This window comes from Ambystoma mexicanum, chromosome 6q (assembly GCF_040938575.1).
Source record: "Ambystoma mexicanum isolate Mex_15411 chromosome 6q, UKY_AmexF1_1, whole genome shotgun sequence".
Lineage (NCBI taxonomy): Eukaryota > Metazoa > Chordata > Amphibia > Caudata > Ambystomatidae > Ambystoma > Ambystoma mexicanum.
This window is the reverse complement of record NC_090937.1, coordinates 1095819445-1095842437: the sequence shown is the minus strand read 5'-3', so window position 1 is coordinate 1095842437 and position 22993 is coordinate 1095819445. Positions and strand designations below refer to the sequence as shown.

At 47.1% G+C, this 22993-nt stretch overlaps 1 pseudogene; it reads right to left on the bottom strand.

Annotated features, from left to right (window-relative positions):
* Window positions 1-20503: 20503 nt before the first annotated feature.
* Window positions 20504-20633, bottom strand: LOC138517078 (U5 spliceosomal RNA; annotated as a pseudogene).
* Between the last annotated feature and the right edge of the window lie 2360 nt (window positions 20634-22993).

Sequence of the window (22993 nt, the reverse complement as noted above, 5' to 3'; positions counted from 1 at the left end):
GCCCTGTCATCGCACAAGTCAAACATACAGGGGGAGGCCGCCTGACTAATCCCCCTTGTGTGTTCTGATTCTCATTCTGTGTATTTTGAAACCCACCTTGATTTTTTGGAATCCACCTCTTCTTCTACAGCTCATACCTCTGCCTCTTGGTGCAAACCCATAACCTCCTTGGTCCAACGGTGGCTGATTATTTCGCCTTTGATGCACCTGCGTCTTCCTGCATTCCCAGTCCTTCTCTGCTTGTCAATACCACTCCTTCTATGGCAAATTTTGACAATTTCTTCTGTGCTAACTTGGTTTCCTAAATTTTCCTATTCTCATCCTACTTCTCATTTTTCTCTTGCAACAACCGACAGCGATTCACTATTGTTAGCTGTATTCAAGCCCACAATTTTGCTTCCATCCCCACTTGTTTCTTCGGCTACCTTTGTACTGGCTTGGGCAACCCCTGACATAAAATGTGGTAAAATAATGCCACAGATTTTTCCCATGGCTCGCGTGTTTCAAGTTTCCCTCTCTCTTGAATTCCCTGAATGTAAGCAATAGGGTCTTCATCTTCTTTCATCTTATGTGTCATTATTGCACCCACATCTGATGTATCAGGATACTGCATCCTGAGAGCCCTCCACACATCTGCTCTACAATTATTGAACGGTGCTCCATCATGCACTGTGATTTGTGCTGTCACGCTTGAATAGCCTGCTCTCATCCATATGTCATCAGCTCTTTCCCCAAGAATAGCTGCCAAGAGATCCTTAATGTCCCCCATAGTCAATGTATTTCCTCCTGTCATTTTCTATAACTCGTAAATCAATTTCCCAGTGCCCGAAGTCAAACTTGGGAGCTTGCACCTTAAATCATCCTTATCCGTCTGCGCCCATGTAAAATACTGTGGTCTTGCTCCCCCTTCCAATAAGGGAAACAGCTCCCATCATCTGCCTATCCATGGCAGGGACAAGCATCCCTGACCGTCTGTTCGCTGGCAGTGATCTTAACCTGCTCACATATGGCAGTGATTCTCCGTTCTCACTATATGATCTTCCTCGGGGACACTCTGGATGTGCTACGGGATCTGTCATCCTATCGTTAGGTTGCTCTAGATCCGACCATCTTACTTCCTTATCTGTCTGCAGGCTTCCCTCATGGGCACACTAGCACCGTCCATCTTCCTTCTTGCGAAACTGAGCAGAAGTAGAGGAGAGAGAGCGAGAGAGCAAAAAGAGGTGGTTAGCAGGATAGAGGGAGAGAGAAGGAGAAGGCGAAGAGGAAAGTCTTGAGGAGTTTCCGGAACATAAGGAGATCCTGCTCAAGATGGAGCGAGGCAGGGAGCTTGTTCCAGAGGGAGGCACCTGCAATGGATAAAGATCTCCTCCAAAGTCTCTGCTTGGATAAGCGGCTCACCCTCAGAGAGTTGGAGGAAGACTAGTGGAGGGCTTGGGAAGGAGATTATTTAGAAAAGAGCATTGCAGATAGAGTGGGCCCAGACCCAGAAAGCCTTGTGGACAATGCAAAGGGTCTTGATCTTAATCCTTGCAGCCACGGAGAGCAGGTCAAGGTATTTCAGCACCAGAGAGATGCAGTCCCTGGACTTGAGGCCAAGGATAAGTCTTGTGGTTCTGTTCTGGATGAGTTGAAGAGGGCGGAGGGTAGAAGAGGTAAGGTTGAGAAAGAGGCTGTTGAAGTAGTTCAGCCTAGAGAGGACCAGGGCTCTGGAGACTGCAAGCCTCTGGGGGAACGAGAGAAAAGGTAGAATTCCTCTGGGAAGGTGCAGTTGGTAGTGAGACTTTTTAGAGATGTCTGTGATTTTAGACGAGAAGGAGAGAGTGGAGTCAAAGATGACACCTCGTTGGTAGGCAGATGCGCAGGGCCAAGGGAGGCCAGCCAGAGAGAATTAAGGAATGCAGGAGCAGGGGCCCTGATGAGGACAATCTCTGTCTTACTGGCATTGAGGCAGAGGTTGTTTGCAGCACACCACCACTGAATTGCGGACAGACAGTCAGGTATGAGTGAGGAAGAGGCAGACGCTGATGGTAGCCTGAAGGAGAGCTCTGTGACATCTGCGTAACATTGAAAGTTGGAGGTGAAAGTGGCTATCATACGTGCCAGGGGGGCCATGTAGCCATTGAAAAGCCAGGGGAATAGGTTAGATCCCTGGGGCACACCGCACATCGAGAGAGTGATAGATGAGAGGAAGGACCCCAATTCCACCTGGGATGGACGGTCAGAGAGAAAGGAGGTTAGCCATGCCAGGGTCTGATCAGTGATGCCCAGCGTAGCACAGAGACGTGCGATCAGGGTGTTGTGGTTCACTGTTTTTCGAAGGCAGAGGAGAGGTTGTGTAGAATGAAGACAGAGGGAGAGTTAGAATCAAGATGTGAGAGCAGATCTTCACGGGTGTTCAGAGGAGCTGTTTCTGTGCCTCTGAATGCTCTAAAGCCAGACTGGTGGTCATAGAAGCAACCAACAGATTCAGTGTGGAGAGTAAACTGAGATATAGTCAACCTCTCCAGGAGTTTGCCCAGGAAAGGAGTGATAGAGATCGTGCGATAGTTTGCCAGAATGGAAGGGTCAGCAGAAGGTTTTTTTAGGAGAGGATGCACAAGAAAGTGCTAAAGAGCAGTGGAGAAAACTCCAGTGGTGAAGAAGAGGTTGCAGAGGTCAGCCAAGGCTGGGATGAGAGAGTCAATGGTGTCCTTGAAGGTTTTGGAGGGACAGAAGACCACCTGTTTGGAGGAGGCTTTCATAGACTGGACTTGTCTAGTGACCTCCTCAGGTGTGACAGGGGAGAGAAGAGAGAAGAAGGGGAGGGGTGGGGTAGCCAAGGGTGGTACAAGAGATGTTGGTGCCTGAGGTGGTGAGGAAGAGATAGAGGATAGGATATCCTGTGTTTTTGATGTGAAATGTGCAGCCAGAGCAGAGCAAAGGGTCTGGGTGGGTGCAATGGTGGAGGAGGCTGCGGTAGGCTTGGCTAGTTCCTTGCAGACTTTGAAAAGTTTAGCCGTGTTATTGGATGCCATGGAGATGCAGGCTTCAATAAGACTCTTTTCTTGGAGTGGATGCAGAGTCTATACTGCCTTTGAGGAAGGCAGCAGGCCAGTTTGTCAGAGGGTGTGCCCGAGGAATCCCATTTCCGTTCGGCTGTCCTGCACTTGTTTGTTTGTTTGTTTATTTATTTCTAATGCGCACCAAACCCAGGGGTAACGGCACAGCAGTAAGAAAATGAAAAGCTTACATAGTTACATGTATGGTCACAATAAAACATATATAGTTACAGGTATGGTCACAGTAAGACATATATACAAATATACAAGTTATGAGCAAGTTATGAGCAGGAAGGATAAATAAGCACAGAAGCAAATTCTACAATATATTTGGGATGGATAGGCTAAGGCATCCTAGATGAAGACAATGCAGCATCACAACATAGTGGTCAGTAGATTTGAGCAGGTTGATGTAATTACTTCTAAAGTGTAAGTACGGTTGATCTGCTCTGAGGCGGTGTGGCAGGGAGTTTCAAAGTTCGGATGCTTTCACAGGGAAGCTGTTGCCGCCAATCTTGGTGAGCATGAATCTTGGTACAGTGAGGTAGTTTGCGGTGCTGGCTCCCATGGACGTCCTTCTGTGTAATCTATCTACAAGGTAGCTGGGGCAGCCTTGTTTAGTGCTTTGTGGGTAAGGGAGACCATTTTTAGAAGAATTTTATTATGAGTAGAGAGCCAGTTGTATTGGCGTCTAGTTGCAGAGATATGTTCTCTTTTATTCACGCCTAGAGCGGCTCTTAAGGCATTATTTTGGAGTGTTTGTAGCCTCTGGATGATGGCCTTATTAGCGCCACTGTATAGAGCATTACAGTAATCTAGCCTAGAGAGTATTAGAGCTCTGGCCAGGATCATACAGCTGTCATTTGAAAGGAATGGTTTGCCTGCCCTGATGAGCTTACAAGTGTAAGCGGTGGTGGAGGCCAACGATTTCAGTTGTTTGTCAAGGGACAGGGTAGAGTCAAGGTAAAAGCCAAGGGTTTTTATCTCTTTGGCTACACTAATGATGTTTCCATCAATGGTGAATGAAGAACATTAATGGCCTAATTTCTTAAGGTTAAGGTGGGTACCCAGGATAATCAGCTCTGTCTTATCATCATTCAGCCATAGACCGTGGGTGGCCATCCATGCCTGGATGATGAGATACACTCTATTTGCCAACGCCAAGTCCTTGTCATAATCCCCAAAAAGTGACAGGAAAATCTGAGTATCATCTGCATAGTTAGTGTAGGTGATACCCAGAAGGTCCAGATCATCCAACAAAGGCTTGGTGAATATATTGTATAATGTTGGGGAGACACAAGAACCCTGGGGTACACCACAGGTGATAGGAACAGGGTCCGCCGCTGCCGATGGCACTTGCGTTTAAGGGTAGCCAGTTCAGAGTCGTACCAAGAGTTGCATTTTTCGGTAGGCTTCAGTCGTACCCTCATGACAGGGGCAAGAATATCAAGAGTGTTGGAAACGGAGAGGTTAAAGTTAGACAGGTCCGTGTCAGGGTGGGAGTCAGCCGCAGGAGTAGAAGGAGCAGAGAAGGTGAAGGCAAAGGCTGCTACTGACACTCTTTTCATGGGTTGGATGACGGCAGGCAGTGCCTGGCTTACCGATGCAAGAGGAGAAGAGAGCTTCAAGTGAGAAGAGAGGAGAGAGAGGAGAGAGAGGAGAGAGTGATCAGTCCGCGAGAGAAAAGTAGTGAGAGGGATAGATAGATGTTAAGACGGATTTCTGAACTCTGTCCTGGTGGCGCAGAAGTTCAGAAGGCCAACCTAATTACTTGGAACAGGGTAACCTCTGGACGAGCCAGACCAATCAAGGTAGCGATCGCGGCGGTCAAGACTAGGTCTCAAGAGGGGTGAGGGTGACTGAAAGCCCGCAATGAGCACACAAAGCAAGATCACTTACAAACTACTCCAAACAGTTGTTATATTAAAAATATATACACATTTATTCCAAGGCCTTTAAAACAATGACCGTAGCGAGAAAATCACAATATAACGATAGTAAACCAACACATACCATATCAACACAATATATATACAAATACGACAGTCTCAAGCGTTAGATGCACAAAATGGGTAGTCCACCTAAAAGGGAAGGAAGACAGGCAGTGCGAAATAATGCTTAGACCCAGTTCGCCTTCAGAGGCACCTAACTAGAAGGAAGTCCGAGCCCTGCGAAGAGTGGAGCCTTGTGCTCAAAAGTACCTGCACGCGCTGGTGCCAACGGGCAAAAGGAGAAGCTCTTCGAGGGAAATCAGGCAGTTCAGTTTAGTGCACAAAAGAAGAAGAACACGTTCCGTGACTCAAGCGCAGCCTCCACAGTGGGCAGAAGCAGAGCGCGAGTACGGAAAAGGGTGCTGTTTGACACAGCGGGGAAAAGCAATGGGCTCCTGCAGGAGGGCGACCTGATCCTAGCTATGCTACTCACCGGTCCCCGATGCAAGCAGACCCAGGCTTCTCCGTGTCCGTTTCAGTAGCTGGCAGGTTCAGAAGAGCAGGGAACGCCTCGTCGTCGTGTTGAGTAAAAAGACGTCCCAATCGAAGAAACCCGCACAGTTTGTTACCACAGCAGGGCAACAGAGCGTCCGTGTGTATCTGAGCCAAATGTACACTACTCACTTCAGACCTGGGAACGCCAAGTGTACGAAGCACGTGAGAGTGACAAGGACTCGAAATACTACACAACCTGGCGGCAGTTACAGAGCAAGACTCCCGTGTAAGCTGGTCAGCCAGCTGGATGGCCCAGAGACGCTTCCGAAGGCTTACTGGCAGGAGATGGTGAAGATGCCGAGAATAGCTGTTCCCGCTATTCCAAGGGTCGAAGTACCAGTACAGGCCTTCTGGTTCGATCAAAGGTGAAAAGGGTTTTACAAGGCGACAGCAGTGCAGAGGAGAAGTCCTTCAGCGGGTCACCAGCGATTCCTCGGTCCACCCTCTTGGTTGCAGGATACTTGGCTCCTGTATTCCTTCGTTCGTGAGAACTCAGGAGATCGACATGGTAGTGGTGTTTCCAGCCCCCTCTTATCCACGGTTCCCTTCGCGCCAAAACGGAGGGGACCCAATGGGAGATCCGCTCATCAACACTCACACCATTCGTGGACCAATCACGGACCACGGTGGTCCCAGGCATTCACTCCACCCTAGACTCTCACCCAGGATGTGTATTGGGACCAGACATCCCAGCCCACATCCTGGAGGCACACACAAGACATGTAGAAGCCCGCGAAAGCATCCGTGTTTCGCGGGAAAGTACATGCCCAAATAAGGAAGGCCCCGGGTCGGCTCGACCTGGGGAAGGTGAAGGGAGCAAGACGGTCAGCGGACAGGACAAAGGAGCCTCGTGGTCTGGCCATTTTGGGAGCCAGGCCACCATTTTGGGTTAAGTGCGGAAAACGCGCTTAGAACGCCGAAAGGAGCTCAAAACACAAGAAACGATCGCTGCCACCATTCCCGTCCCTGAATCACTTGCACCGATCAGATACAATCCTAAACGAGTATCTAGGGCCTGTAGAAGGCTAGAGACCCAAGAGAGCTGTAACTTAGCTTACAGTGCCCTCTTGTGTCATGTTGCACGAAAGCCGCAACATGATAAAAGAAACTACGGGAAACAGCGTTCCCCGGTACTGACTGTTTTAAGGGCATGTCAGTTTCCCCGTAAGAAAGGAGCGAAAGCCCAGAGGAGTGCGGCAGAAGGCTGCACTTCTCTGGCAAAGTCAAGAACAAGGTGAAAAACAACAGCAAAAAGTTTAGGGGTTGCCACATGGAAGGAAAATTACCTACAATTACGAAATCTTTCCTAACACTCGCCCCTCCCAGACTATGGACAGGGGGAACTAATCCACCCCGGATGAGTCTCTTGTTCAGGTCGGTTAAACATTCTGGACAACCCATCAGCATTGCTATGTTGGACACCTGGCCTATGCTCAATAGTGAAGTCGAAGCCTTGTAGACTTATGGACCACCTAAGCAACTTTGGATTCTCCCCCTTCATGTTCATTAGCCACTTTAAGGGCTTATGGTCAGTTTGCACAGTGAAGTGGGTCCCATAGAGGTAGGGCCTCAGCTTCCTTAGGGCCCACACAACAGAGAAACATTCTTTCTCTACCGTGGACCATCTGAGCTCTCTGTCCTTAAGCTGGCGGCTAATAAAACCAATAGGGTGTTCCTTACCCTTCTCATCTACTTGTGATAGTACAGCTCCTATCCCAGTGTCAGAGGCGTCCGTCTGCATGATAAAAGGTCTTTGATAATCAGGGGCCCTGAGGACAGGGGCCTGACACAAGGAGTCTTTTAAGCCATTGAAGGCCTTCTCACACTCGTCGGTCCAAGTTACCTTCTTGGGTTTCTTCGGAGTTGTGAGGGCAGTCAGAGGGGCAGCTATGGTGCCATAGTCTGCCACAAAATTGCGGTAATACCCCGTGAGTCCTAAGAAGGCTCTCACTTGGGTTTGCGTAGTGGGGGTAGGCCAGTCTTGTACTGCTTGTACTTTACTGGGAAGAGGCTGTATCCTCCCTCCACCTACTTCATGTCCAAGGTAAACCACTGAGCCTTGTCCAATCTGGCATTTACTAGCCTTTATGGTCAGGTGTGCTTTCTGAAGAGCCTGGAGCACAATCCCAAGGTGTTTCACATGGTCTTCCCAGGTGGCACTGAAAACTGCTATATCGTCCAGATATGCAAGACAGAATTCGTCCAACCCATTCAACACATGATTCACAAGCCTCTGGAAAGTGGCAGGTGCATTCTTCAACCCGAACGGCATTACCCGGAATTGGTAAAGGCCGTCTGGAGTAGAAAATGCTGTCTTCTCCTTGGCATGTTCTGCTAAAGCTATTTGCCAATAGCCAGCAGTGAGGTCAAACATGCTGAGGTACTTGGAGGTACCCAAAGTATCCACCAGCTCATCTGTTCGAGGCAAGGGGTGTGCATCTGTCTTGGTGACAGCATTCAGAGCCCTGTAATCCACGCAGAACCTCAATTCAGAAGTGCCTGCCTTTGGAACCAAAACCACAGGGCTGGACCAAGGACTACTAGAGGGTTCAATCACCCCAAGGTCTAACATCTTGTTGACCTCGGTCTTAATATAAAACCGTACTTTGTCTGACATCCTCTATCCCCTACTTTTGGTAGGTACACTGTCTCCTGTGTCAATGTTATGTTTGCACCAAGGTGTCAAACCAGGCGACTGTGAAAACAGGGGGGAAAACTGCCTAAGCAAACTTTTCACCTCAGCCTGCTGATCAGAAGTCAGTTGAGGGGCCACTCGGACACCCTCAAAGGAGCTATCTGAAGGACCGCTTTGGAACAGGTCGGGGAGAGGTTCCGACTCCTCTTCCTCAACATCTGAAGCCAGTAGCAGTGCTGCGCTTTCGACTCTTGGGACGAAAGCCTTCAGCCTATTCACGTGAAACACTTTTGGAGCCTGTCCAGGCCTTCCAAGGTCCACTAAATAGTTAACCTCACCCAGGGGCTCCACCACTGTGTAAGGGCCTGACCATTTGTCCTGTAAAGCTCGAGGCCTTATGGGATTCATGATCAGGTCTTGCTGACCAGGTGTAAAGTTGATGAGGGAAGCTTTCTGGTCGTACCAATGTTTCACCAGCGCTTGTCCTGCCTTCAATTTATCACTAGCCAAGCCCATCAGAAGTACCATCCGTTTTCTGAGCCCTAGCACATAATCAACTACGTTGGTAGTAACAGGGGGAGTGGGCATCTCCCATCCCTCTTTGACGATGGCTAAGGCTCCCCGTACGGGATGACCAAACAGAAGTTCGAAGGGGCTGAAGCCAACACCCTCCTGTGGTACCTCTCGGTAGGCAAACAGTAAGCATGGTAAAAGAAGATCCCATTTTCTTCTCTGAGGATCCTCCATAGCCCCAATCATGCTCTTTAACGTTCTGTTGAAACGTTCCACCAGACCATTGGTCTGGGGGTGGTATGCAGAAGAGAACTTGTAGGTGACCCCACATTCTTTCCACATAGCCTGCATATACTTCGACATAAAGTTGCTGCCACGATCCGACACAACTTCTTTAGGGAAGCCAACCCTAGTAAATATGCCAAGTAAAGCTTTTGCAACTGACTTGGCAGTTACAGTTTTCAATGGGATGGCCTCAGGATATCTGGTTGCATGGTCGACCAGCACCAGGATAAACCTATTGCCCGAGCATGTTTGCGGGTCAAGGGGACCAACGATGTCGATCCCTACCCTTTCAAATGGTACCCCCACAACTGGGAGCGGTACCAACGGAGCTTGGATTGTCGCGCCAACCTTACCAGACAACTGGCAGGAGGCACAACTCCTGCAGTGACTTTCTACTTGCACCCCCATCTTGGGCCAGTAGAAGTGCATGGATAACCTTTGCTTGGTCCTCTTCATACCAAGGTGACCAGCAAGGGGAACTTCATGCGCCAACTGAAGGAGGAAGGGCCTAACAGCAAGGGGAACCACCAACCTCCTATGGTCTCCTTCTGTAGACTCTCTGGGCTCACTATACAGGAGTCCACCTTCCCAATAAATCCTATGCGTCCCAGGAGGTTCACCCTCAAGCTGGGAGCAGGCCTGTCTCCTTAGGCCTTCCAGAGATGGGCACTCACGTTGGCCTTTACTGAATTCGTCCCTATCAGGACCTCCTTCAACTAACAAGTCTTTTAGTTCAGGATGATCGTTGGGGTCAAATACTTCAGGCATCGCCACCTCCTCGTCAGGCCCGGGCGATTGACCAACTTCCTCCACCGCAGTGGTAGGTGAGCTCGGGGGAATATTCTCTTTCCCTCGTCTTGACTTGTCGACTCCTTTCGCCTTGGGTTTCCCCTTCGGCTGGGGCAACGTATTGGTCTTGGCCAATGCTGCCCGTGCTTGAGACCGTGTGTAGGGTCTTTCGGCAGTGTCTCCTACGAGCCCTAAAGCTCTGAGATCATTACCTAACAAGACCTTTCCCGGGACGTTTCTCTGAATGCTCACTGGAATCCTGACTGCTGTACCATTTAAAGTAAGATTTACAGGTATTAGTGGGAACATACGGAGTGGGCCGTCAGCCAACTTAGTGGGCATCAGAGTAGCTCTGGCAACTTCCTCTGAGTCTACCAAGGTAGAATCCACTACAGTGCGACTGCACCCACTATCCCTAAGAGCTGGAGTATCTACTCCATTGATCAGCACACTGTCTTTAAAGTAGTGCTTGGTATTATCCGGAATCCTAGCATAAGCCTCTGCGACTTTAGGCTCCCAGGAACCCAGGGACACTAAAACTACCTCAGCCTCTATCCCGCTAGGAAATGAGTCTGAGGAGAAGGATGCTCCTGTAATCTCTTCTTCCTCGTAGGAGGAGAAGGCCAGATTAGCGGAGTGGACCCCCAAAGGTCTAACCTTACACCGGGGATCCCCCTTCACGTGGTCAGTTGCTCCACAAGCAAAACAAGATCCATTGGGTCTGTTTACATAGGGAGGCTTATTGTAACCAGAGTTCTGTTTCGGAGGCTGACCTCCACTACCCTGTGAGTTCTCTTGTGTCTTACCCTTATTTTTCTTTTTGTGGCCCTTATGAGAAGAAGATTTATCAGATTCTCCACCCTCCTTATCTTTGGACTTTTTCCCTTCCTCCTGCTTACCAGGATGAGTTTTGTCCTTATGGGACACTCGATGTGACACCCATAAATCGGCTGCAATGGCCAGCTTCTTAGGATCTATCTCCTTCGAATCGGCCAAATGCTGCTTAAGCTCCAGGGAAGAAGATGCAAAAATGTGTTCCAGCATGACAAGATTTATCATGCCTTTGAAGGTAGAAACCTTATAACCTTCGACCCAGCCAGTTAAGTTTTTCAAGGACTCAGTGACATAAGATACCCAAGTACCACCTTCCTTTTTCTTATACTCTCTGAAACGTTTCAAATATTGGGCCGGAGTCTTCCCAAACTTTAAAATGAGAGTTTGCTTTAACATTGCGAAATCAGCTCGCTCAGCCTTCGACATTTCCATAATGGCACTACAGCCAGAATGGGGCAGTCTGCTGAGTAACCAGGCAATCTTATCAGCATTGTCAACTTGTTGAACTTGGCATGCATACTCAAACGCATTCAGCCAGTCCATAATGTCATTCCTTTCCTCATACACACTGAGCAGATCTTTTGGAAACCGTGGATGAGAGGAGGCCCCAGACCCATGTCCAGGACCCTTGGACCCATTTGCAACCTGAAGCTTGGCCAGTTCCAACTGGTGATCCCTGTCTTTTTGTTTTTCTGCCTGTTCGATTTTTAGTTTGGCTATGCTGAATTCAAGCTCCTGCTGCCTAAACCGCAGCTCTTGCTTCTTGAATTCAAGCATAGCCTCCCCATCAGCACTGGCAGAGGAAACATTAGACATCTCGTCCTCCCTGGATCACTGCAGCGGCAGAACCGTCGGTTCTACCAGTGAGAGCAGCCCCACCTCCTTCCGCACTGTCCTCAGAAGTTATAGCGTCAAGCTGCGCTTCTTGCCACGCCACGATTCTTTGGATCATTTCCAATTTCGTGCCTTGAGAGGAAACACCTCTCTCCGCACACATCTTTTTCAATGTTTCTGATTTGGAAGCATTTAAAGTTAACAAGGTATTTGTTTCCATACTGTTAGATAGGACTATGGCCTTTTTAAAGTTATACTACAACAATTCACTACGTGTCCTGGTTGGAATAACCTGAAATGCCTTAGTTCGTGCGCAACACTGGATACCTTCAGTCGTATCCCACCGCTATACACCAATTTGTTAAGACGGATTTCTGAACTCTGTCCTGGTGGCGCAGAAGTTCAGAAGGCCAACCTAATTACTTGGAACAGGGTAACCTCTGGACGAGCCAGACCAATCAAGGTAGCGATCGCGGCGGTCAAGACTAGGTCTCAAGAGGGGTGAGGGTGACTGAAAGCCCGCAATGAGCACACAAAGCAAGATCACTTACAAACTACTCCAAACAGTTGTTCTATTAAAAATATATACACATTTATTCCAAGGCCTTTAAAACAATGACCGTAGCGAGAAAATCACAATATAACGATAGTAAACCAACACATACCATATCAACACAATATATATACAAATACGACAGTCTCAAGCGTTAGATGCACGAAATGGGTAGTCCACCTAAAAGGGAAGGAAGACAGGCAGTGCGAAATAATGCTTAGACCCAGTTCGCCTTCAGAGGCATCTAACTAGAAGGAAGTCCGAGCCCTGCAAAGAGTGGAGCCTTGTGCTCAAAAGTACCTGCACGCGCTGGTGCCAACGGGCAAAAGGAGAAGCTCTTCGAGGGAAATCAGGCAGTTCAGTTTAGTGCACAAAAGAAGAAGAACACGTTCCGCGACTCAAGCGCAGCCTCCACAGTGGGCAGAAGCAGAGCGCGAGTACGGAAAAGGGTGCTGTTTGACACAGCGGGGAAAAGCAATGGGCTCCTGCAGGAGGGCGACCAGATCCTAGCTATGCTACTCACTGGTCCCCAATGCCAGCAGACCCAGGCTTCTCCGCGTCCGTTTCAGTAGCTGGCAGGTTCAGAAGAGCAGGGAACGCCTCGTCGTGGTGTTGAGTAAAAAGACGTCCCAATCGAAGAAACACGCACAGTTTGTTACCACAGCAGGGCAACGGAGCGGCCATGTGTATCTGAGCCAAATGTACACTACTCACTTCAGACCTGGGAACGCCAAGTGTACGAAGCGTGTGAGAGTGACAAGGACTCGAAATACTACACAACCTGGCGGCGGTTACAGAGCAAGACTCCCGTGTAAGCTGGTCAGTCAGCTGGATGGCCCAGAGACGCTTCCGAAGGCTTACTGGCAGGAGATGGTGAAGATGCCGAGAATAGCTGTTCCCGGTATTCCAAGGGTCGAAGTACCAGTACAGGCCTTCTGGTTCGATCAAAGGTGAAAAGGGTTTCACAAGGTGACAGCAGTGCAGAGGAGAAGTCCTTCAGCGGGTCACCAGCGATTCCTCGGTCCAGCCTCTTGGTTGCAGGATACTTGGCTCCTGTATTCCTTCGTTCGTGAGAACTCAGGAGATCGACATGGTAGTGGTGTTTCCAGCCCCCTCTTATCCACGGTTCCCTTCGCGCCAAAACGGAGGGGACCCAATGGGAGATCCGCTCATCAACACTCACACCATTTGTGGACCAATCACGGACCACGGTGGTCCCAGGCATTCACACCACCCTAGACTCTCTGGCACCCAGGATGTGTATTGGGACCGGACATCCCAGCCCACATCCTGGAGGCACACACAAGACATGTAGAAGCCCACGAAAGATCCGTGTTTCGCGGGAAAGTACATGCCCAAATAAGGAAGGCCCCGGGTCGGCTCGACCTGGGGAAGGTGAAGGGAGCAAGACGGCCAGCGGACAGGACAAAGGAGCCTCGTGGTCTGGCCATTTTGGGAGCCAGGCCACCATTTTGGGTTAAGCGCGGAAAACGCGCTTAGAACGCCAAAAGGAGCTCAAAACACAAGAAACGATCGCTGCCACCATTCCCGTCCCTGAATCACTTGCACCGATCAGATACAATCCTAAACGAGTATCTAGGGCCTGTAGAAGGCTAGAGACCCAAGAGAGCTGTAACTTAGCTTACAGTGCCCTCTTGTGTCATGTTGCACGAAAGCCGCAACATGATAAAAGAAACTACGGGAAACAGCGTTCCCCGGTACTGACTGTTTTAAGGGCATGTCAGTTTCCCCGTAAGAAAGGAGCGAAAGCCCAGAGGAGTGCGGCAGAAGGCTGCACTTCTCTGGCAAAGTCAAGAACAAGGTGAAAAACAACAGCAAAAAGTTTAGGGGTTGCCACATGGAAGGAAAATTACCTACAATTACGAAATCTTTCCTAACAATAGAGGAATGTCATTTGAGATGAGAGCATCCAAGGTGTGGCCAGCGGTGTGTGTTGGGCCAGAAGGTAAGATGGAAATAGAGAGAAAGTAGCAAAGATTGTGGAAAGATCCTGAGGAATCAGGTGAGTCGAGATGGATGTTAAGATCACCCAGTAGGAGGAGTTGACAACAGGAGGAAAGGAGAGAGGAGGCCAGGTCAGCCCATTCTGAAATGAAGACGGCGAGCTGACCAGGTGGCCGATAGAAGGTGACGAGCAGGAGTGTAGAGCTAGGAGAGAGTGAGAGCCTGCAGACCAGGCACTCAAAGGATGAGTAGGACTGAGTGGGAACACAGGGATCCACTCAGGGAAGTTCACTGCTACTCCCTCACCTGGTCTATTTGGTCTAAGCAGAGAGAGTATCTTGTAGCCTTCTGGGAGAAGTGTGTCAAAACTTGTGACAGAGCTATCCTTGAACCAAGTTTCAGAGAGGGCAAGAACATCAAGATCTAGAAGTTCAAGCAGATTGCAGAGGTCAGAGGAGTGTTTGACAGCTGAGCGAGGATTAAGTGTGCCAATGTGGATCAGATTGCCGTCTGTGAAAAACATATGGGGAGGAGCAGTGGACAGTGGTGCCCCCCTATAAGTGGCGATGGTGCCTGAGGGACAGAGGTACAAGGGGGCGGAGGAGCCAAGGCCGGCAAGAGATCCAGGACCGCAGTGGTTGAGAAGGGAGCCAGTGCGCGAGGGGCTGCAGGGGGCTAGAGAGCCCCCGATATGGTGTTAGTGGGTGGCATGTTCACCAAAGAGGAGGAGGCTGATGAGGTTGTCAATGTGGGGCTGGTGGCAAGGAGGCCGTGGCGAGGGTAGAAGGGTGGTTAGGAGGCAGCAAGGGAACCAAGGTGGGTACAGCTCGCAAGGGAGCCAGGGATGCTGACAGAGCTGGTGCAGAAGGAGAAGTAAGGTTGATAAGGCGAGGGAGGAGCCTATCAAAGAGTCGAAGGTTGGGTTGAGGACCCGGTACCATGATGGTACCATTGCGATAAACATTGATGATGACCCTGGAGCTGGAGAAGAGTGAAAGAAGGACCTCCCAGCGGGTGCCACCATTGATGGGTCAGGAAGAGAAAGAAGAGAGAAGAGCGATCATTTGGAGTCCATAGATCGGGTGAGGGAACGACAAAGAGGATGTCGGTTAGTGTCTCTTTGGCAGAGACAGTGACATATGTGTCTGCAATTGGAAGGCCTGGGGTAGAGCCCAATATGTCCTTCTTGGGTTTCTTCCTGACAAACGTTGTAAGGGGCAAAGGATAAGAAATAGAGAAGCAGTTTGAGAAGATAGGAGAGATAGATAGCACCATAGCAAACTGCAGAGCGTGAGGTACACTTAACCAGGTTGAGGCCACAGAGGCGCAGGGAGAGCAGTAGGTGGTAGGGGAGACAGGGCACAAGACTCGGGGAAAAACAGAGGGGGTTGGCGGGAGGTAATATGCCAAGAAAACAGTGAACACGCAGAGGAAAGGGGATAGCGGGTGTAGGGCTGACGGGAATAACAACACAGAGAGACAATGGGAAATGAGGAGGGTGAGGGAGCAGGTAACACCCCAGAGCAGAGGGCAGAGGTGGTAACCAATCACCTTAATCCCAACAATGAACAAAGTGAACACAATGGGAGATGATGAGGATGAGGGAACAGATAGCAGACTAGACAGAGAACAGAGGGGGTGGACTTGTCAACACATTGTCATGAAAAGCTGGTTGTGCATACAGCTAAAAGTGAACTTAAGCAGCAGCAAGATAGTCAGGATGTACACACAGCTAAAATCTAAAATTGACTTTAAACAGCAGCAAGACAATCAGGATGTGCACACAGCTAAATATATATTTTTTTTTAGGTCAACAGGTATAACAGCAGGCCAGTACAGGGGTGTAGCAGTGGAGGTGAAAGTCCAGGAAGACGGGGGTGGTTATGGTTTGGTGTTATGAAACAAAACAGAGAAGAAAAGTGTCTTCTGAAGATAGTTATATAGAATGTCAGGAAAGGCTCGAAGTCCGGAGGATGATGCAGGCAGCATAGAAATGATCCACACTTAAGTGATTGCTGAGGGTGCGATAACATAGCACAAAAGCTCCAGATTAAGGTCCCCAGTGTCCAGGTGCATAATGAGTGGTTGGCAAAAGTGGAGGGGCCCACAACACCCAGCCAGGACTGGACAGGAACAGACAGGAACCTTAGGAGTGGGGCCCTAGGGCTTAATGTTGGTTACTGTTGTAATGTAATTAGTTATGTCATCAGTGATGTGATCTGTGATGTCATCACTGTGGTCATAGGATGCGCAACAAAGGGCGCAAAGTTAAAGTGGCTTTAGCTGAATTTCAGGGATTTTGTTTTGTTACATTCTGACCTTAACGTCCCTGCAACTGAAGTTGTTTCCTTGAATACATATATGGGTCTGTCAAACTCATTGTAAACTGTAGCCATAAATCGATGTTATTCAGATAATTGAAAAATTCCTTAAATTACTTTTCAGAGCCCCATCATACACCAAAAATATCATCAGTGTATCTACACCACTTCATAATGTGTGAATTCCATCTGTCATTTTGTAATATGCAATTGGTTTAAAACATATATATAAATATGTTGGCATATGTTGGGGCTGCTGCTGACCCCATAGAAGTCCATGAAATGTGTAGATAGTATTTGTTATTCAGCTGAAAAAGGTATTTTATACGATGATTTTTAATAGTTCCAAAACAGATTTGTCCAGCCTCATTGCATCATGTTTAAGATGCAACCATTCAATAGCCTGTAGACCTTCGTCGTGAGGGTTGGGAGTATATAGGCGTATATAGGGAGTACATTTTTTCTAAAAAAGACCCAAAGTGATATTTTGGTCACCACTCTCTTGCTATGGTGAATCTCTCACTTCAGTGTATATAGATCTGATATCCGAATCGCAGCTGCCCTCAGAGGGTGGCTCACTACTACTCTGAACTCTTGATGCATAATGAGAGCCAACATCCGCACAGCCTGAAAATAATTTACCCTACGGACAATGTTTAGGACTTAGGCGCAAATGTCGTCACATTGAAGACTGTGATATCGCATCCACTGACCTTGAGATCCAATTGGGAGAGAGAGGGTATTATAAGAAATGTGCACGTTGTTATGATAGATCTACAGTGATCACTTTCACATGTAAGCGCAGCCCAATCAACACATTGCTTGTGTGTCCTCACTCAATCGACGTAGTACTTTACTGAAATGCGTCATTACTATGTCATGTCATATTGTGCAGTCCAGATTTCCTTCATGGGAGAACCCCTTGTTTGTTTTCAAGTACAGTGAAAACCTCAGAGAAATTTTGATAGGAGCCACTCAAAAAACCCACTCCCATTTCTGTATTCCAGAAATGTGGGGCCTCAGTCCCATTATGAGACGCCTCCCCTGTGGCAATTGTGTATTGTGACCCTATACAAGCAAATGTAGTGACGTCAATTTTGATAATTTTACGTGGAAGATACAACACTTCTCAAATTGCCAAACTAAACTGAAAACTAAAATGTACATGATTAAATGTCCTTGTGACAAAATATACATTGGTATGACTACTCGTAAGGTTAAAACTGGGATTGGTGAACATAGATCCTGGATTCTGGCTGCATGGTTACAAGGGCTGCCTGCAGGTGACAGAACTTTGGATTAGAAAAAAAGAAAAGGCTTCTTTTTTCTAAACTGAAGTACTGGCACCGGCAGACAGCCCGTGTAACAGTGGATTTTGGCTACACTGGCTGTCTGATGACTCTGCACTCAGAAACAGGAGGAGGGCTCGAAGGCCGGCTCTCCTATTGGTTCTGCGTGTGCGTGATGACTCTTTGCTCAGAAACAATAGGAGATACAGGCTCTCCGGGCCTCCTCCAGTTTCTGAGTACAAAGTCCTCAAGCAGCAGACAGACCTTTTCACTCAAGGAGCGTGAAATGAATGAAAGGGCTGCCAGCTGCAGTGCAGAGCTGGGGCGTACTGGTGTCACAACTTTGGTGCGTCCAGCCCCTACTTTTATTTAAAAGGAGGGGCTGGCTGCGCTAAAGGTAATGCCAGTGCACCCCAGCTCCCCTGCTTTCACCAGCCACCTCCCCCACCCCCTTTGTGCGAGGGGGGGGCTCTCTTTAGGGGCGTGGCCAACGTACACTCGTACTCAGGCCCCGCCCCCTAATAAGAGCCCCACCCCTCGATTTAGCATCCCACTTAAAGCACTGATGTTGCAAGTAGGTATGGGGCTATAGTAAACTGGAAAGCACCCCATTTTTGCTATTTCAGCGAAGCAAGAGTAGACGATACCCCAGAGAGCAAAACTTCCACCGTGGATGGTTGGTATTTTAAATGCTGTTACTAGCCAATTAGGCCGGCGCCTAGCGTGCGGTTAACGGAAGGCTGTTCACCTAGTAATGGGATCCCAGGGCTCGACGTGGAATTCATGTCGACGAGCTCACGTGGCTCCACGGGGGTTTATTTGTAGAGGGAGTTACACAAATATGATTGCAGGCCGAGAACAGGAAACATGTGTTGCCTGCTAATTCAAACAGGCTCCCTTCATCGGAACCAGAGCACGTGTGGTGGAAAGTCTCAGCTTGAAGATCTATCACACGGGCGTTGAAAACAGCTTTCGTTTGCACATAGCGCCGCTATAAAAAACACAGCAAGAAATAAAATAGCGCAGAGCCAGATGACATGCGTTTTCTAATAGGTGTCCAAAGCACAATTATTTGATGTGGTCGTTTTACCTACTGGAGTATTATAAGCTGCCCATGGTGAATTCCGTCGTTTTAAGAAATGCGTATTTTTAAAAGTTATTTGGTTTATTTATAAATGCATGAGATATGCACTTAATGTCCAAATGGTGACTTTGCCGACGCAGAAACGATATTTAGATTAACATGATTAAAATGTAGATTCAAATGTGACCAACCCCGTTTTACGAGGAGCATGAAACTAGCATGAAACTGCATAGGCGCGCAATGGCCTAGCAAGAACAATAGGGGTCGCTGTTTTACTGTTTCCGATATTTCACAGAGCGCCAAAACGTGTTTGGCACCGTGTTCCCGAAGCTTCTTAAAACGGAGCTGTAGGCAGCCTTTGAACAAATAAAATACAACTATTGTACTATTTCTGTTGTGTTTGACTTATGAAGTGGCATTCTGAGCATCAAATGATAAAACAAATACACGGTGCGAATACGCTCTGCGTACACACGTGTGGATGTATATTCACATATCCATTGTAAAAACTGTGGTCAACACGAATGCCACCCTTTATTGTTGACATCTCACATACGCGGAGGGCTTCAGTGTATCACAAGGTGTATACAGCATATTTTACAGTACGTGGCCCAGTCTAACCTAGTCCATGTGTTACGGTACTAGGCTTGTATGCTGCACCAATCGCCACTGTCCCGCAGTGGCTGCACAGCGTCAAGTTGTGTAAAAATATATTCTGCATAAATATGTTTTCTTTCTCCTTTTTTAAAAATGTGTGTATGGTTTAAACAAAAACATTTACAAACATTTTGTAGCAACATCACAACATAGTTGACATAATCTTTTGTTCATACAAGATTGTTTAAAACAATAAATATAAAAGTATCTGAAACGGAACATCTAAAATATGTAAGTTTAGAAAGGAGGAATACAACTGTTTGACCGGAGCAAAGTCATTGAAACACAATTTAAACAGTAATAACTTCTAAGATAGTATCAAAAAATGACTACGGTAAAATTCTAAGCTCTTGCTACAGACAAGCTCTCGTATTCACTTATATGGTACTTACTTTACCTAGTTAGTGCAAAATCGCAAATGTGCAAACCATGCAGTGAACACAGACATGAGTGCAAAATTGATCTAGGTCATGGATACGAAGAAAACAGGTCTTCGATTATGATACGCATCCTATAGTTGCTACGTGCAGAGTCACAAAAGTTCAATACAGCTCAGCTAATAAACAGTAGAACATTAAACTAAATGTTTAATTCAATTCAACAGTTCATTCGAGCAATCTAGGCAAAGTCGCAAATATGAAAAACATACAGTAGGCAATTCATCACAAAAACATGCAAAGAGCAAAAGGTGCTAAATAGCAGCAACAACTTGACCAACAAAAGTGCGCAAAATCATTTAACAAATGCGTTGCGTCTTGAGTTCTCATAATTCAGAAGACAGCAAATAAACACTATTGCCGAAAGTAATACACATTGGAAATGTACTTTCATTCTATAGTAAAGGGCATATACATACATACATCAATCTCTATTCCAAGCCTTACGCGGTGGCTAACTGAAGTAATTGATCGATAATTATTGTCAGGAAACGCGTATGTGCTGAAATTAGTGAGGTGTTTTCACCCCACATACATCGCATCCATAGGAAGTCCCTCGAAAACCGGGATTCACTAACCATAAATGTATCAAATGTGACCATGTGCACGGTTTCAACTTGCGGACAGAACATAACCAAGTGTTTTAAGGTTTCACGCTCATTGGCACCAGGGCAAAAGCGACACATACCCTTATTCATAATGGCCTTTTTATGCTGCCAATGATACGTTCGAACTTTGGTTGGGATTTGGTTAAGTTTGAATCTGGTAAATAACATTCAATTTTTCTCACACGGGTAACTAAGAAGATTTATTGATCGAAAACTCTTTAATGTTCCTCTCCACGGAAATCTTTAGTAAAAGGCGAAAGATTTCTTCGGATGAATATGTTATGTTAAGGCGCGCCGAGTACGCGGGGGTGCTCGGAAGCCCGTGCCCCCCTCTCAGGAAAGGCCAATTTCATGAAAGTTCCTATACTTTGCGTTGGGAATTCTTTTTTTTTGTTCTTTTGGCTCTGTCAAGCCTGAAAGAAAAGGATGGCCTAGTTAAGGATAGACTGAGTAATAAGGGGAATGTTGGGGGGTAACAGAGGGTAGGAGATGATTCAAACCACTACCTGAGAACTGACAGTGGAGAGCCTTGAAGTGAAAAGATAATCCTTCAGTGATTCTTGCATGCTCATGTCAATCTACGCTTAAATCACAGGAATACAGACAATGACTAAAATCCAGAGCACAGGCTGTAGGACTTGTATGGCTTCTAGTTGGCCTCCAAACCCCGAGCAGACCATCTTAACAGATTGAAAAATAAGTGGCTCGAGACTGACACCAACTGACTAAAATCCACACATGAAAAGTTACGATGCAACAAGTAAATACATGATTCAAATGCACAATCCATTTACTAGGAGACTGCACACCACTTGACAGTACACAAGAGTGGTCAGACAAGTGTGTTGGCATCAATAAAGGCCAGGGGCCTAATCTTCAAAGTTTTCTGATGGAACAAATCAGAGATGACACACACAATTAATCTACAAACCAATCAATCTGCCTGAAGCCAACACTGCTGAAGACAAATTACTTTTTGTATACCATTGGAGCTTATTTACACTTCTATGATCAAATTGAAAATGATGCTGCTTGATACCAAATGTTCAACTTAACACATTGTGTCCTCTTTTATCGTTGTAAGACCCTCAATGCACAAAGGGCACCTTCCTTGAGAGTGCCACCATTCTTTAAAAAAAACACTTCCAAACACTTCCAAAATGTCACAAACGGGTTTCGAGGGCACTTCTTCCTCAGGATAAGTAATTATTATTCAAGCCATCTTGTCCTCATCGATTTTTGCATTGGTCTTGGCCTTTTCCCAATCCTTTGCATTGGTCTTGGCCTTTTCCCAATCCTTTGCATTGGTCTTGGCCTTTTCCCAATCCTTTGCATTGGTCTTGGCCTTTTCCCAATCCTTTGCATTGGTCTTGGCCTTTTCCCAATCCTTTGCATTGGTCTTGGCCTTTTCCCAATCCTTTGCATTGGTCTTGGCCTTTTCCCAATCCTTTGCATTGGTTTTGGCCTTTTCACAATCCTTTGCATTGGTCTTGGCCTTTTCACAATCCGTGTTTGAGAAATAATCTCCACGTTTAATACATATTGTGTCCACCAACATCGACAACTTTCAACTGGACGGGTAGTGTGTACGGTAAGTAAATAATTGATGCGGATTTTTGTACTTACCACCATACCCGACACTAGCTAGAAACCTGCTGTGTCCATTTCTCTGGATGAACATCCTGTCCTGCCCCCATGGGAGAGAAATGCTGCGACTTTCACACAGGGTGAAGCCCTAAGACCAGCCTGGGCCACAGTGAGGGATTCTTTGTGCCACACACCCTAGATTGATACTTTCAATCAGGTTTCCCCCAGCGGTAAGACCTACTTGTCCCATGCTGTTGAAAAATAGGGGTGGCGTCCTGCCACATAAATTCAAATAAATATTACTCTGCGTTTATATTTACTGCAAAGGTTATGTCATTCGACATGTCAAGTATCAAAGGGACTAAATACTTATGTTCAACAAAAGTAGGAGTAAGAAAGAATGTCAAGTATGACTATTAGCTTTTTTTATTTAGCTGATGTCAAAAAGAAATGGGTTCAATTTCCCATGGTATCTACTTGTCCCATGCACCTGCCATGAACACGTATGATTGGGTGAAGCAGCACAAGGTCCAGCAGACAAGTGATATCTGCATGGATAGGCTTGTACACCAAGATCTACACTAACATGTGAGCTCAAGTTGATCTGAATGAGGTGCTAGAATGTTTGATCTGTAAAGTAACGTTACACAGAATCTTCAGCATAACATTTAGAACATTCATTAGTTTTACATTATTGCTTGCTGACATTTTGGTAGGATTACCAGGGTACTCAATTCACCAAAGACCAATTCAGTACAACCAACAAAGTGCATCAGGGATACACACTTCCATAGAGACTTTAATAACAACATCTCCAATTCTAAGATTTATACATTTAACATTAGTTTGAGGATTTGGGGATTCGGGGAGAAGCGCAGCCTCCGCATGGGGAAAGACATTCTTCATTGGAGTGATACGTCTGGTTCCTATGGGGAATGCAATGAAGGGACGAGACTCGAAGTGCAGGGTGCTGTGACAAGGAGCTTGCAGGAAAGCCGTTTACCGGCCTGCTGCCAGGGAACTACTTCTCTCAAACTTAATGAAGAATATTTCAGAAGAAAAGCTTCAAAGATGA